Source organism: Giraffa tippelskirchi, chromosome 3 (assembly GCF_054371585.1).
Source record: "Giraffa tippelskirchi isolate mGirTip1 chromosome 3, T2T-mGirTip1v1.2.pri, whole genome shotgun sequence".
NCBI classification, from domain to species: Eukaryota; Metazoa; Chordata; class Mammalia; order Artiodactyla; family Giraffidae; genus Giraffa; species Giraffa tippelskirchi.
In genome coordinates this window covers 72,091,391-72,107,134 of record NC_137277.1, presented here as the reverse complement: position 1 = coordinate 72,107,134, position 15,744 = coordinate 72,091,391, and the positions used below count along the sequence as shown (strand labels likewise).

Below are 15,744 nucleotides of genomic sequence, written 5' to 3'. Positions count from 1 at the left end.
TGGTGATGCCATCCAACCATCTCATCCTCTGTCGTCCCTTTCTCCCGTCTTCAATCTTTCCCAGCATCAGGATCTTTTCAAATGAGTCAGTCCTTCATATCAGGTGGCCAAAGTATTGGAGTTTCAGCTTCAGCATCAATGCTTCCAATGAATATTCAGGGCTGATTTCCTTTAGGATGGACTGGTTGGATCTCCTTGCTGTCCCAGGGACTCCTAAGAGTCTTCTCCAACACCACAGTTCAAAAGCATCAATTCTTTCTTTGTAGTCCAACTCTCACATCCATACATGACTACTGGAAAAACCGTAACTTTGACTAGATGGACCTTTGTCGACAAAGTAATGCCTCTGCTTTTTCATATGCTGTCTAGGTTGGTCATAACTTTTCTTCCAAGGAGCAAGCGTCTTTTAATTTCATGGTTGCAGTCACCATCTGCAATGATTTTGGAGCCCCCCAAACTAAAGTCTGTCACTGTTTCCATTGTTTCCCCATCTTTTGCCATGAAGTGATGGGGCCAGATGCCATGATCTTAGTTTTCTGAATGTTGAGTTTTAAGCCAACTTTTTCACCCTTCTTTCACTTTCATCAAGAAGGTCTTTAGTTCTTTGCTCTCTGCCATAAGGGTGATGTCATCTGCATATATGAGGTTATTGATATTTCTCCCAGCAATCTTGATTCCAGCTTGTGCTTCATCCAGCCCAGTGTTCCTCATGATGTACTCTGCATATAAATTATTGTTAACTATATTGTCAATTAGTTTGTCCTGGAATTTGAAGTAAAAAGAACACCTGTTGAATTGTCAGAAAAACTATTATTTTGAGTTTAATAGTAAAGACTAAATAAAAACTTAAAGATATTTTGTGTTCTGTCACTCAGTCGTGTCTGACTTTGTGACCCAATGGACTGTAACCCGCCAGGCTCCTCTGTCCATGGGATTCTCCAGGCAAGAATACTGCAGAAGGTTGCCATTTCCTCTTCCAGGGGATCTTCCCAACCCACGGGTTGAAACGGTGTCTCCTGCATCTCCTTGCATTGACAGGCAGGTTCTTTACCATTGAGCCATGTGGGAAGCCCCTAAAGAAATTGGGAATGTGTCAATATCATCATTATTAACTGTAATTTAGAATGAAGAGTATTTGAAAGTTTGAGAGATATGCTTTCTAGATCATGGAACCATTCCTTTTAGTTTTCAAGTAGATTTATTTTGGTGGTTATAACAGAATGTAAAAGTAAATAGTCACGTAAATGGATTTCATAGGATGTTTATAGGTAATGTCACAGATTTGATAAATAACTATAGATACATGGACCATTTATTGAGGAATAAAGAACAATAATAGAGATTCTTGTTAGCCCTGTTGAACAATACCTGAGATATAATTGTGCTGACTGTTGTTAGCCTCTCAAATTCAAAGCATTTATTAAAAATAGGTTAAATCAAAGGTTTATTTAAAATAGGCTTTTAGGTATTAGGTCATTTTTTTTTTTAAGAGCACTTTACAAAGTTCTGTAGTATTAAGTGCCATTTTCTGCAATCTCCACAGTTATATTGACTCTTTTTATTTATCTTATATTACTTTAGCTTGAAAGTATAAACTACCGGCAGTATAAAAAACTTTAATAAGGAAATTAGAGGACTTGAGTTTATGTGCTGATTTTACCAGTAACCAGATAATGACTCTTTAGGAATGAATATGAGAAGGATGCATACAAAGACCTGGGTAAGAGTTTTCCTTTCAGAGGCAAGAGAAAGTGTCAAAAGTTATATGAGTCAACTTGAACCAAGAAATAAGTCCAGTATTGCTAGAACATGGTGAACAAAAGGGAATTTTGGTAGACAGGAGTAGTTGGGGTCAGATAACATGTTAGGCATTATGAAGAATTGGATTTTATTTTAAATTTCAAAAAAGTCTTTGTAAAGTCTAAATAAGATGTCTGATGTGACTTGTCTAGCAAAAAGAATAATATGATGACTTTGTGGAGAGGAATATTTCATCCTATGTGTTGTGGCCAGACTGTATGTATATGTTTGTGTACATATATGATATGAATGTGAATATGTATATCAATGGGCTTCCCAGGTGGCAGTAATAGTAAAAAACCTGCTTGACAATGCAGGAGGCATAAGAGATGTGGGTTTGATCCCTGAGTCAGGAAGATCGCCTGGATGTAGGGCATGGCGACTCAGTCTGGTATTCTTGCCTGGAGAATCCCATGGACAGAGAAGCCTGGTGGGCTACAGTCCATAGGGTCGCAAAGAGTCAGACATGACTGAAGAGACTTAAGCAGCATGTATATCAATACATGATGAAATGACCTGATGAATGATTGAATCAAATTTGATTTGATGAATTAAATAAAAATGGTTCAGCAAAGGTTTCTCTGTAATTGAAAAATGCATTTGTAAAAGTATAACTGAAAAGCAAGAACTTTCAAAGACAGGCTAGTGTGGTATAGGAAGATGATATGATTAATACCTGAACGTTGGATATCATTGGAACCAGGAGTTAACAACAGTAGGAGGCTGTGCTTCCCCTGGGTGTGAACGAGCAAGGGGAGGGAACCATGGTACTAGAGCTAGGTGGGAGCTGGTCCCTGGAAGAGAGGTTTCTGGAAAGGAGCTTTAGAAGTGGAGAAATAGTTTTATGTCTGACCATGATTTCAAAACCCAGGGGAAGCAAAGTAGAAAGCAATATCTTGACCACTGTTTCCATTGTATTCCCATCTGTTTGCCATGAATTGATGGGACCAGATACCATGATTTTTGTTTTTTGAATGTTGAGTTTTAAGCAGCTTTTTCACTCTCCTCTTTCACCTTCTATAGGCTCTTTAGTTCCTCTCTACTTTCTGCCATAAGGGTGGTATCATCTGCAAATCTGAGGTTATTGATATTTCTCCCATCTGATATTGCTACAGTCTGTAGAAGTTAACCTCCCAGGACACAGAGCTTGGCAGACAAAAGTGGAAATGTATCTGGATGAACAAAAGGTGAATCATGCACATTTTTTTACGTACTTAATTCTCACAACAACGCTGTATAGTAGTATATTATTATCTCTGTTTTACAAATGAGAAATAATCCTATTTAACAAATCACAGAGACTTTAATGAATTTGCTGGATTAAGTGTTCAAGTAAAGATTTAATCCCAGGTTGTCTCCAGGGCAATTCGAGAGCAATGTTTCCCATTTCTCTATGACTGAGGTCAAAGAAGGCTCACTTTTAGGCATGAGACTTATCAAGTCTCTTGAGGAGGAGAGAGGCCTCCTTTGGCAGCATTTACCATCTAGATATGGGGCTTCCTAGGTGGCTCAGTGGTACAGAAGTGAGGGAAAGTCGCTCAGTCGTGTCTGATTCTTTGCGACCCCATGAACTACACAGTCTGTGGACTTCTCTAGGCCAGAATACTTGAGTTGGCAGCCTTTCCCTTCTCCCCAACCCAGGGATCGAACCCATGTCTCCTGCATTTCAGGCATATTCTTTACCAGCTGAAAAACAAGGGAAGCCCAAGAATTCTGGAGTGGGTAAAGAATCTGCCTGCCAATGCAGGAGATGCAGTTTTTATCCCTGGGTCAGGAAGATCCCCCAGAGGAGGAAATGGCAACCCATTCCAGTATTCTTGTCTGGGAAATCCCATGGACAGAAGAACCTGGTGGGCTACAGTCCATGGGGTCACAGAGTTGGACATGACTGAGCACATAAGCACCCCATCTAGAGATGGGAGAGGAAGGCAGCCTTTCAGGGTACTTTCATGTCTGGGAATGTAAGTTTTTCCTTAGTCCTCAGTTCAAAGATCTTTCCCACAAAGCACATTTAAGCTGTGTAAGAGACTGACATCTCTTCCACTTGAATCACTACTTAGCTCCTGAGATTGCTTACCTATCTCATCTTGTCAGAGCTTTGAGGATATGGTGATGCATCTTGATAGAGTGAGTCAAGGCCTGTTCTCTCCCTTAAATTCCGTATTCCTTACTTGTTTTTGTTGTTCAGTTGCCCAGTCATGCTCAACTCTATGACCCCTGGACTGCAGCATGCCAGGCCTCTCTGTCCCTGACATCTCCCAAAGTTTGCCCAAGTTCACATCCATTGCATTGGTGATGCTATCTGGCCATCTCATGCTCTGATACCCTCTTCTTCTGCCCTCAATCTTTCCCAGCATCAGAAACTTTTCCAATGAGTCAGCTGTTCTCATCAGATGACCAAAATACTGGTGCTTCAGCTTCAGTATCAGTCCTTGCAGCAAATAATTAGGGTTGATTTCCCTTAAGATTGACTAGTTTGATCTCCTTCCTGTCCAAGGGACTCTCAGGAGTCTTCTCCAGCACCACAGTTAGAAGGTATCAATTCTTCAGCACTCTGCCTTCCTTATTGTCCAACTCTGATAACTGTAGGTGAACACTGGGAAGACCATAGCCTAGATTATATGGACCTTTACCGGCAGAGTAATGTCTCTGCTTTTCAACACACTGTCTAGGTTTGTCATAGCTTTCCTGCCAAGAACCAAATGTCTTCTGATTTCATGGATGCAGTCACCATCTGCAGTAGTTTTAGAGCCTCCAAAGAGGAAATCTGTCACTACTTCCACCTTTCGCCTTCTATTTGCCATGCAGTAATGGCACCCCACTCCAGTACTCTTGCCTGGAAAACCCCATGGACGGAGGAGCCTGGTGGGCTGCAGTCCATGGGGTCGCTAAGAGTCAGACACGACTGAGCGACTTCACTTTCACTTTTCCCTTTCATGCACTGGAGAAGGAAATGGCAACCCACTCCAGTGTTCTTGCCTGCAGAATCCCAGGGACAGCGGAGCCTGGTTGGCTGCCGTCTATGGGATCGCACAGAGTCGGACACTACTGAAGCGACTTAGCAGCAGCAGCAGCAGCAATGGGGCCAGATGCCGTGATCTTAGTTTTAATATTTAGTTTTAAGCCAGCTCTTTCACTCTCTTCCTTCACCCTCATTAAGTGGCTCTTTAGTTTCTCTTTGCTTTCCGCCATTACAGTGGTATCATCCACATATTGAGATTGTTGATGCTTCTCTCACCTATGTTGATTCCAGCTTGTAACTCATCCAGTTGGCATTTCTCATGATGTGTTCAGCATATAGATTAAACCAACAGGGTGATAGCAGACAACCATGTCATACTCCTTTCTCAATTTTGAATCAACCAGTTGTTCCATCCAGGGTTCTAACTGTTGCTTCTTGATCCACATAGAGGTTTCTCAGGAGATAGGTAAGAGGGCCTGGTATTACTATCTCTTTAAGAGCTTTCCACAGTTTATTAGGATCCACACAATCAAAGGCTTTGGTATAGTCGATGAAACCGAGGTGGATTTTTTTTCTGGAGTTCTCTAGCTTTTTCTATGATCCAGCAAATGTTGGTAATTTGATCTCTGGTTCCTCTTCCTTTTCTAAACCCAGCTTGGACATCTGAAAGTTCTTGATTCATGTAATGCTGAAGCCTAGCATGCAAGATTTTAAGCATGACCTTACTAGCACAGGAGATGAGTCTGATGGTTAGCACATTCTTTAGTACTACCCTTCTTGGGAACTGGAATGAGGATTGATCTTCTCCAGTCTTGTGGCCACTGCTGGGTCTTCCAGATTTGCTGACAGATTGAATGCAACACCTTGATGGCATCATCCTTTAGGGTTTTGAATAGTTCTACTGGAATTCAGTCACATTCACTAGCTTTATTAACAGCAGTGCTTCCTAAAGCCCACTTGACTTCACTCTCCAGAATGTCTGGCTCTGGGAGGCTGACCACACAATCACAGTAATCTGGTTCATTTAGATCTTTTCTATACAGTACTTCTGTGTACTCCTTCCATCTCTTCATCTCTTCAGCATCTAGTAGGTCTCTACAATTTCTGTCCTCTATTGTGTCCATCTTTGGGCAAAATGTTCCTTTGATATCTCCAGTTTTCCTGATGAGATCTCTAATCTTTCCCCTTCTGTTGTTTTCTTCTAGTTTTATACATTGTCATTGAAGAAGACCTTCTTGTCTCTCCATGCTGTTCTTTGGAAACTTGCATTTAGTTGGATATGCCTTTCCCTTTCCTTAATTGTATAGAAGATAAATCATGCCAATTCACAGAAAAACTACACATTGAACATTAGAAACAAGGAAACTTAAACATAAGAATTTGTATGGTGTCAAAAACTGGGCATCATTTTTAATAAGGAATATTCCATTTGTGTGTGTGTGTGTATATATATATATACCACATCCTTCTTATCTATTTATTGATAGATTGCTTCCATATCTTGGCAATTGTAAATAAGTTTGTAATGAGCATTGAGGTACATATATCTTTTTGAATTAGTGTTTTTGTTTTATTTGCATAAATACTTAGAAGTAAAATTGCTGGATTGTATGGCATTTTCTATTTTTAACTTTTTGATGAGCCTCCATACTGTTTTCCATAGTGGCTGCACAAAATTACAATTTTACCAACAGCACACAAGGCTTCCCTTTTCTCTACATCCTTGCCAACACTTGTTTCTTGTCTTTTTGATGATGGCTATTATGACAGGGGTGAGGCGATGTATCACTGTGGTTTTAATTTTCATTTTCTTGATGATTAGTGATATTAAGCATATTTTCATGTGTCTGTTGGCCATCTGTTATGTCTTCTTTGGAAACATTTCTATTCAGCTCCTCTGCCCATTTTTTAATTGGTTGTTATTTTGTTTCTCATTTTTTGAAGTTGAGTTACTTGAGCTCTTTGTATATTTAGGATATTAACCCCTTACCAGATACATCATTTAAAAACATCTCCTGTTTTATTAGGCTGCCTTTTCATTTTGTTGATGGTTTCTTTTGCTGTGCCAAAGCTTTTTAGCTTGATATAGTTCCATACGTTTATTTTTGCTTTTGTTTTTCTTACCTGAGGAGACATATCCAAAAAAATATATTGCTAAGATTGATGTTAAAGAATGTACTGCCTATGTTTTCTTCTAGTTTTATGGTTTCTGGTCTTACTCTTACATTTTCAATCCATTTTGAATTTATTTTTGTATATAGTATGAGAAAATAGTCCAGTTTCATTCTTTGGCATGGGGCTGTCCAGTTTTCCCAGCACCATTTATTGAAGATTTATCTTTTACCCACAGTACATTCCTGCCTTTTTTGTTGTAAATTAGTTGATCATGTAAGTGAGTTTAATCTGGACTTTCTAATCTATTCCATTGCTTTGTGTGTCTTTGCACCAATATCATAGTGTTCTGATTAGTCTAGCTTTGTAGTATAGCTTGAAAAAAAGGGGTGTGATACCTCCAACTTTATTGTTCTTTCCCAAGATTGCATTGGCTATTTGGGGGCTTTCATGTTTCCATATAAAATTTAGAATTATTTATTCTATTTCTGTGAAAAAAATTGATAGGGATTGCATTAAATCTTTAGATTGCCATGGATTATATAGTTATTTTAACAATATTCATTCTTCCAATCCATGGGCATGGTATATATTTACATCTATATGCATCATTTTCAGTTTCTTTCATCACTGACTTCAGAGTTTTCAGACTACTAGTCTTTTATTCCCTTGGTGAGATTTTTTTTTTTGAGGTATTTTATTCTTTTTTGATGAAATTGTAAATAGGATGTTTTCCTAATTTTTCTTTTTGTTTGTTATTAGTGTATAAATAATTTAAAAGTTTTCAGTATATTAATTTTGTATCCTGCAACTTTACTGAATCATTTATTCTAGTAGTTTTTGCTGGCATTTTTACAATTTTTATATATAAAAATTGATATAGTACATTGATATAGTATCATGCAAACAGTGACAATTTTATTTCTGCCTTTGACATTTGTATTTCTTTTATTTCCTTTTTTGTCTGATTGCTATAGTTAGAACTGCCTGTACTATGTAGAATAAAAGTGGTGAGAGTGGGCATATTTTTCCTGTTCCTGATCTTAGAGGAAATACTTTCAGCTTTTCATCACTGGGTATGGTATTGGCTGTAGGTTGTCATACATGGCCTTTATTATTTTGAGGTATGTTCCCTCTAAACTTATTTTGTTGAGAGATTTTATTATAAATGGATGTCCAGTTTGGTCAAAAGTTTCTTCTACACCCATTGAGATTATTATATGATTTTTATTCTTCAATTTGATAATGTTGTGTATCACATGGAATGATTTTAAGATATTAAGTCATTCTTGTGTCCCTGGGACAAATCCCACTTGATCATGGTGTTTGTGCCTTTTAATAAATTGTTGAGTTCAGTCTGCTAAATTTTGTTGAATTTTTTTCATCTAAATTCATCAGTAATATTGGTCTGTACTAAGCACTCTATGTAATATTACTTCTGATTTAATTTAATCATCATTAATTAGGATCATATTATACTTATGCTACAGTTTGCATAATAGTTAATTGGAGAAGTTAAGTAACCTGTTTAAAGTCACATAGAACTTTTGGGACTAAGATTCAAAGGTATTTTATTTGACTAAAGTCCTACTCTTAACTATTATACTGTAAATCTTAGATTATATGTAGTAATATTACATGTAAGCTACACATGAAATGCTGTGTAATGCTGAGAAATGATTAAAGAGATCTGAATATCTTTGAGTTACACCAGGCTTAAAAAAGACAAATCATTTTCTGTCTGAAAGTGTCTAGTGTTATCTTAAAATAGCAGTAAAGTTAAGGATACTTCCTGGGAATTAGGTACTGGCTAGAATTAAAGGCCAAGTTCTTTCAACAACTTCTCCTAATCAAAGATAAATCCTCAGGAAATGCCTTGTATCCTCATCATCATTGTTTAATTGCAAGTTCCTTACTTGAATTTAGTCTGCTACCTCCTTAACCTTTTGTTAATTATTAATACTGAAGCGTGAATAATAAATAGCCTTTGTCTGTTCATTAATATCCATACACTCTTCCCACTTCCCGACACATGTTCTGAAGAAAAACTCACTTAATCTTAAGATACCTTACAAAATATATATTATTTCTTAATTGTAAAATATGACAATAGTAATTTATTATCATGGTATTAAAGCAAAATTCAATTTAAACTCTCCCTACTTTCATCCTGTAAATGACATCCTTGCCTAGCATAATGAGAATCACAAAAATGACTTAATTTTCAAGTCATCTTGAATTCAAATCACTTCTCATATATAATCTTATTTGTAAGACAAAAAGCTTAAAAAGGACAGCTGATGCAATTTACTTTTACTTTTCAGGGACATGAAAATCTTGACAATGACTGAATAATTTGCTCTCATTTGAACAGCGACTGAAAATTCCATTTAAGAGAAATGGGAATGCTTTATTGTCAAACTGTAGATAGTCAGCCTCTTTTCTCTTTTTGTCTCTCAGCAGCTCATTTTTTGGGAGGAGGGGGTGCATTTTAAAATGCAAGGCCATATTTAAGCTGTTTCCTTTGCATCTTGTCCTCATATAATAAATGCTAACCCTAGGAAAAGTTGTGTACATACATGATCTGTTGCTTCAGAGAATTATTATTAGTGGCTGCTTTTTATATGTATTCTTTAAAAAATGCAGATCACAATCCCTTTCATGAATCCTGGGAGTAGATTAATAATGAGGCAAAGCTCAGGAAATGTCAGAGGAAGGTGCATCCTGGGAGTGTGTTAGTCCACCACTTTCAGGAAGTGACAATCTAGTCCTCTGTCAAATTTGTCTGTTCGGGCCTTCTCAATGTGGCCAGTTTCCTCCGATTCATGCCTCTGTAAGTAGTTATAGCTCAAATAGGAGTGGCTCATCTAGGCTTCAAACTCCACTTCTAGGAAAAAGTTTCCATCATTCACCATTTCCTACAATTGTTATACCTCAAGCTGAAAAAGCTGTGCCTAACTGGGAAAAGGCGGGATTCTGGAACTCTCCTTTTCCTGTCTATCACCTGAATTAAAGCCAGAGGGAGGGGAAAGGGATATAGCACATGGTGACACCTCTGCTGAAAATGGAATTTTACACAAAAGATTTAAAAGTTTAGAGCTAATTATGAGGGCCTATATTTGCATAGATGTAGAACCAACTAGGGAATGAGATATTTCCAAAGTAAGGTTTCTATTTTCCTTGAAAGGTTCTTCTCCCACCCCCATCTTTTTACATGTCATGTTGTTAAAGCTGTTCTACTTGAAAATGATTAAACAGAGCTGGAGAGAAATCACATTCTTTATATTTCCTCCTGGTTTCCTATTGCCAAGTGGAAGCCATTCTCAATGGCTGTCAAGCTGATGGGTCAGAGTGTATAGTCTGGGTTGGATTGTTCCAGAGTCTTTGCACATTTCTGAGGCACTCTGTAAACCCACTTCTTCTTTCTAAAGTATTTACTGATCAAATAGAGGTTAAAAAAAACACCCACACCAAGAATAAGAGTCTGTAAATTCTTCCTAGTGATGTGCTATGACAGGAAATTGCACAGGCCACTTTGTGAGCCTTTTTCAAACCTCTATCCACCACCTGCTATATGGAAAGCACACTATTGTCTTACCCAAGATAAAAGAACTCCTATTTTCTATCAATATGAAAATTGTCTTACATCACAGATGACCTTACTTGTCTTTAATTCTAGTGCCAACATGAATGTATAGCATCCATGCCTTCTACCCAGCATAAAATTAGAAAATAAATGAGATTAAAGATTTTCTCTTTATTATCCCATCAAGTGGGGATTTACTCTTGTTAAAATAAGTTTTTAATCAGGAATTTTCATATGTGCCATTAAGCTTTAAGGGGTGGTATTCTTACATTTATAACATCTACAACATAGACCATTAAACAAAGTGAAGCCATGTGTGTAACACTGGAAGTTTTATGTAAAATTCTAACAAAGATAAATTGCCTGTAATTTTTGATGCCCCTTTTTTAAAACCAAGGAGAAAAAGATCCTCCTTTCTGACATATTCATCCAATCACTGTTGAGGAAATGAAAATTATCAGCTGTGCAAAAAATATCAGAGGGAAACAAAATTACTTTTATTCCAGGCATTCTTCAGACTGTCTTTAGTTAAATATGAAAGCAAAATTAATGAATACTGAACAGAAGTATTGGAGGTTTTTTTTTTTGCCTTTTCCCCTCCTTCCATCTTCATTTTCTTGGTGCAGAGAGGATTTTTTTTTTTTTTAATGTCATTTGCCATTTCTCTTATTTGCTTTCTTTCTTTGCAAAATAAAACTGTTTTCCACACAAAGTTACTTTGTTTAAACCATTCTGGAGGGAATGTCAGCCTGTGATGTGATTCTAATACTCAGTGGTAGCCCCTTCTTGGAAGTTTCTTTGGCCACCAAGGAGATACTCCCCAGTAGTGGCCATAACCATTGTGCCTGCTCTCCTGAGTTTTCTGTGCCCTGACTAGCAGGGTGAGCGGTTTTCCTGGCTTTTGCTTTATTTCTCAGGATATTTCCTGACCTTATTGTGATCACTTTTTCATTGTCAGCCAGCTCATGAACTCTCAGAAACAGACATCCTCACAAACAAAATGACATTATGAAAAACAGACCCCAGATATTGGCATATCAGCAAAACAGATGGGGATTTGGGAAAGGGGCAAAAAAAAAAAAAAAAGGTAAAAGACTTTGGAAAGATTTGCATGGCTCCACTATATACAAAATGTTTCTTCATTCTCTACCATGCAAAGCGTACAATTTTAACTTAAACAAGGGAATTCTAATGTAATTACATTAAGAGAGAACACATTGGATGAGTCAATAGAAGGAATTCAATTGCAGGATTTTAAAGAAGTTGCTTGGCAAATCTCTGGGTTACTGGCAATAAACTTACATTTAAGAATTTCGGAAGCTCAGTCAATTGAGACAAACTAAGAGTTGTATAAGATTATTTTACATAATATTAAATATTGATTTGGGTTAAAATCCTTAGTCTTCCTCATTAACCCAAATTCAAAGTTTAATTTTCCTTTTTTTCCCTCTAACATTGAAATCTAACATTTATTGAGAATTTACAATAGATTAGGTACTATATTTTTTAAAAATTCTGCATTATTTTATTTGAGCCTCATAGTAACCCTAAATGAAGAGAATTTTATTGTCTCATTTTTTAAAAATGAAGAAACTGATGTTTGGTCAACTTGGTTTAGATCTCACAGTTGGCACACTGTGGAGCTGGGACTGGACCCCTGGCTGTTGGATTCCAGAGCATTGCTCTTATCTACTATACCCTACTGAATAACTCTCCATTCATTCAATCAGTCTTGATGTCTGTGTTTCTCAACTTTGGTTAGGCACAATCTGGAGAGTTAAAAAAATAAATACTAATGCCCAGATCTCATCTCAGAGCAGGTAAATTAGAATTTCTCTAGTGGGGATATTTGGTCTGGGCATTAGTAATTTGTAAAAGATTTTTGTGTTATTCTGAACTGAAATCAAGATTTAGAACCACTGTTCTAAGCCAACAGTGTTCCAGGTGATAGGACTGCAAGAAGAAAATGATAAAGTTCCTTTCCTAATAGGGGACTATATATGTTACCTATGTCTGGTTTAACAAATTACCAAAAACTTGGTGGCTTAAAATAACAAGAATTTCTTTTCTCACAATTTTGGAGGCCAGGAGTCTGACATCAAGGTTATGGCAAGGCCATCCTCCTTCCAGCAGCTATTGGGGAGCATCCATTCCTTGTCTCTTTCAATTTCTGGGCTGCAGCATTCCCAGGCTTGTCTGCACATGTGATTACATGTAGGGCCTACTTGGATAATCCAGGATAATCTTCCCATTTCAAGATCCTAATTTAAGCACATCTGCAGAGGTCTTTTTTTTCCCAAAAAAGGAAACATTTGTAAATTCTAGGAATTAGGATATGTCATCTTTGTGTTACCATTATACAACCTACTATAAGGAAACAAACAACTGAAGATAGAATTCAAATACAAATAAAAAATGGCAAGAAGAAAGGAAGTCTTTACATTGATTTTATAATGGGTTCAGAGAAATAATGGAGATCAAGGAAAGTATTAAAAGTAATCAACATTCAGGAAAGAAATTAAAAGTCATCAAGATCAAGAAAAGAAATTAAAAGTAAATTTTAAGCTATTTACACTCTCTTAAATATAGTTTACTCTCTATATGCAAAGGCTACTCTTTAAGTGACAATCGCTTTCCAGATTTAAGTTTAAGACCGTTTTTGTTGTGAATTAGGATCAGTAGGGGAACTCACTAAAGTATGTATTTGTGGAGGACCACCTATTCACGTGGAGAAGGAAATGGCAACCCACGCCAGTATCCTTGCCTGGAAAATCCCATGGACAGAGGAGCCTGGAGGGCTACAGTACATAGGGTCACAAAGAGTCGGACACAATTGAGTGACTAAACAACCACAAAAACTATTTCCGAATCTCTGAAGGTGGATTCAGGACCTCTGCCTTTGTTATTTCCCCCATTGATTCTGATGGGAAAAAAGTTTGAGTTTCTGGAAATGTTGTACTTCTTTTCTTTAAAAAAATTGCTTATTTTTATTGTCATTTTAAGTCTTTCCAAAAATCTTGACTTGTAGAGAACTAGTTTACACTTGGCATTTAAATTTTTATTATCACCTTTCTTTTGGTAGAAATAAAATCTGATAGGATAAAAGGAGAGAAGAAAAGACATTGACTTGGATATGGTCACTTAAGAATTTAATGATCTAGAGAAGAGAGTAAAGAGATGTAGATATATATGATGTTGCTTATAAAGTATACTTCTTAGAGTTAATGATATTCAAATTTTTGATAATGTTCTTTAACCCTTAAAAAACTAGCATTCCTTAAGAAAGAATATAGGTATACTATAGAATGTTTAGTACAAGTGCTTTCTACAGGTTAAACAATATATATTTATATTTCTATGTATTTGTTTATTTATCCATTAAAAAAAAAGTGCCATTCTAATAGCAGATTTCTGGTAATTTCTGAAATACTGCCCAAGATATTGTGTACATTTGGAATTGCCCAGTAACTAACAATAGGTTTCCCTGCTACAAATGTGACTAATGGTGTAAAATCTTTCCCCTCCTTATGAAGTTCATCTTTAGTTCAAGGGTAAAGACCATTGATTTTAGAAATATTACAGCTCTGCAACTTGTCATCCAAGTGACCTGAACATGTTTCTTATCTTTAATACAGGGTTATTAATTATGCATAGAATTGTTATAAGAATTAAATGATAATATATACTTAAAATTTATAGCACTGAACCTAACATGAATTAGATTCTTTTAAAAAGTTATTTGTCAGCTGCTGAAAAGTCCAATAGCTGAATGATAACAGGAAAAATACTAAATTCCAAGATGTTCATTTCTTATTGGAATTCTTGGTATCTCACAGAAGCTTAAGAGGCCTCCAAGCAGATATCAACACAACTGAGACAATGATTATAATTGGGTCCTAAATAAAGAAGATCAGAAGAATGAAGTTATTGGTTTTATAAAAATTTACTTCCTGATGAATTTAGATTCAATTTGACTATGTTCAACATAGAAATCCCAAGTATATGCTATGTATATACAATATGTATTCAATTACTCTTCCTTACTGAATTTCACTGATGCAGATTTTTTAATTCAACTCTCCATGGTCATTTTGAACCCTAAATTCATGCTCTTAGGCATTAGTTAGAATCTAAATTTAATCACAAAGAGTCAGACACAACTGAGCGACTGAACTGAACTGAAATTTAATCACAATTGTGAACATGAAAACATAACATGCTTCACTTTTATTATCCATGTCATCCAAAAACACTCACTGTAGCAGATTTAATTTTATTTTTCAAGTAAATGTATTTGATTGGCAAAATCAAATAAGTTTGGAAGCATCAACTTCATAAACATAAAAATGAACTTTAACCTATGCTCAAAGTGTTTTATTTCCTGATAATTATTGAACAATGTCTTTAGGCAAAGTTAAACAGATTAACTTTATGAAACATTGCTCCTAGATTCTTTTTTAGTTTGCATACGTTATATATTCTTATGGAAAAAATGATGCTGTTTTAATGCATTTCATTTCAAGATTTATTAGCTCAGTAATTTTATTCTGTACTACCTATATTTCTAACGTCAAATACAGAGAAGATAATTGAAGGTCCACTAGGGGAGATATTTAAGGATCTAAATTTTAATTTTATTGTTAAAAACATGGGTTTGATGATTTGTTCCAAAAAAAGAAAAGTATAGATTTATAAAAGTAAAGGTGCAAAGTTCTCTCTGGGAGGAAAACTTCAGGAGATTTGGAAGAGTTTCAAATATATGTATCAGGATCTAAACCTCAATACCTACATATAGTAACATAGTTTAACAGTTAAAACATGAAGGGAAGTTCAGGGATAATGATCAGTTAAGGTTCACAGTCAAGCGTTGAACCACAAAATCAGTTAATATGTAATAATATGGAATTGATTGTAGGAAAGTTTGGGTGAAAGAGTTTAGGCTTCAGTAGAAATTCATTATTGTTATTGTTGTGAGAGAATAAACCAACTAATGAATGTATCTTAGATTTCAGCAGTATTGTTTTGTAATTTCAGATCCCTTGGTAATAACTTCGCGTTAGTAACGTTGCAAGTTTTCTCAGTCAGTTTTACGTCTTGGCAACCTCCCCAGCATAACAGTCTGATCTTCATAATTTGAGTTTTAAAGCAGAGCTCATCAACATGTTTTGCTTGTACACCTAGAATCTGGGGCATGATACAGGTGACACCAAGGAGGGTTATGAGTGGAGGTGAGAAAACCAAATCTGGGAAGACACATCTGCCTTTTCATTTCCCTCAAAAACTC

General features: G+C 36.2%; 1 pseudogene across 8 annotated transcripts in view; it reads left to right on the top strand.

Moving 5' to 3' along the window:
* Positions 1-15,744, top strand: part of LOC145541847 (protein CFDP2 pseudogene) — a 147,451-nt pseudogene that overhangs the window by 29,911 nt on the left and 101,796 nt on the right. Inside the window, exon 1 of one of the 8 annotated variants that reach the window (XR_014079348.1) lies at positions 2,916-2,987. The exons of the other annotated variants lie outside the window; for them this stretch is intronic. The product of XR_014079348.1 is annotated as a protein CFDP2 pseudogene, transcript variant X2 (transcript). Of the gene's footprint in view, positions 1-2,915; positions 2,988-15,744 lie in introns of those variants that run through there. 8 annotated transcript variants of the gene reach the window in all.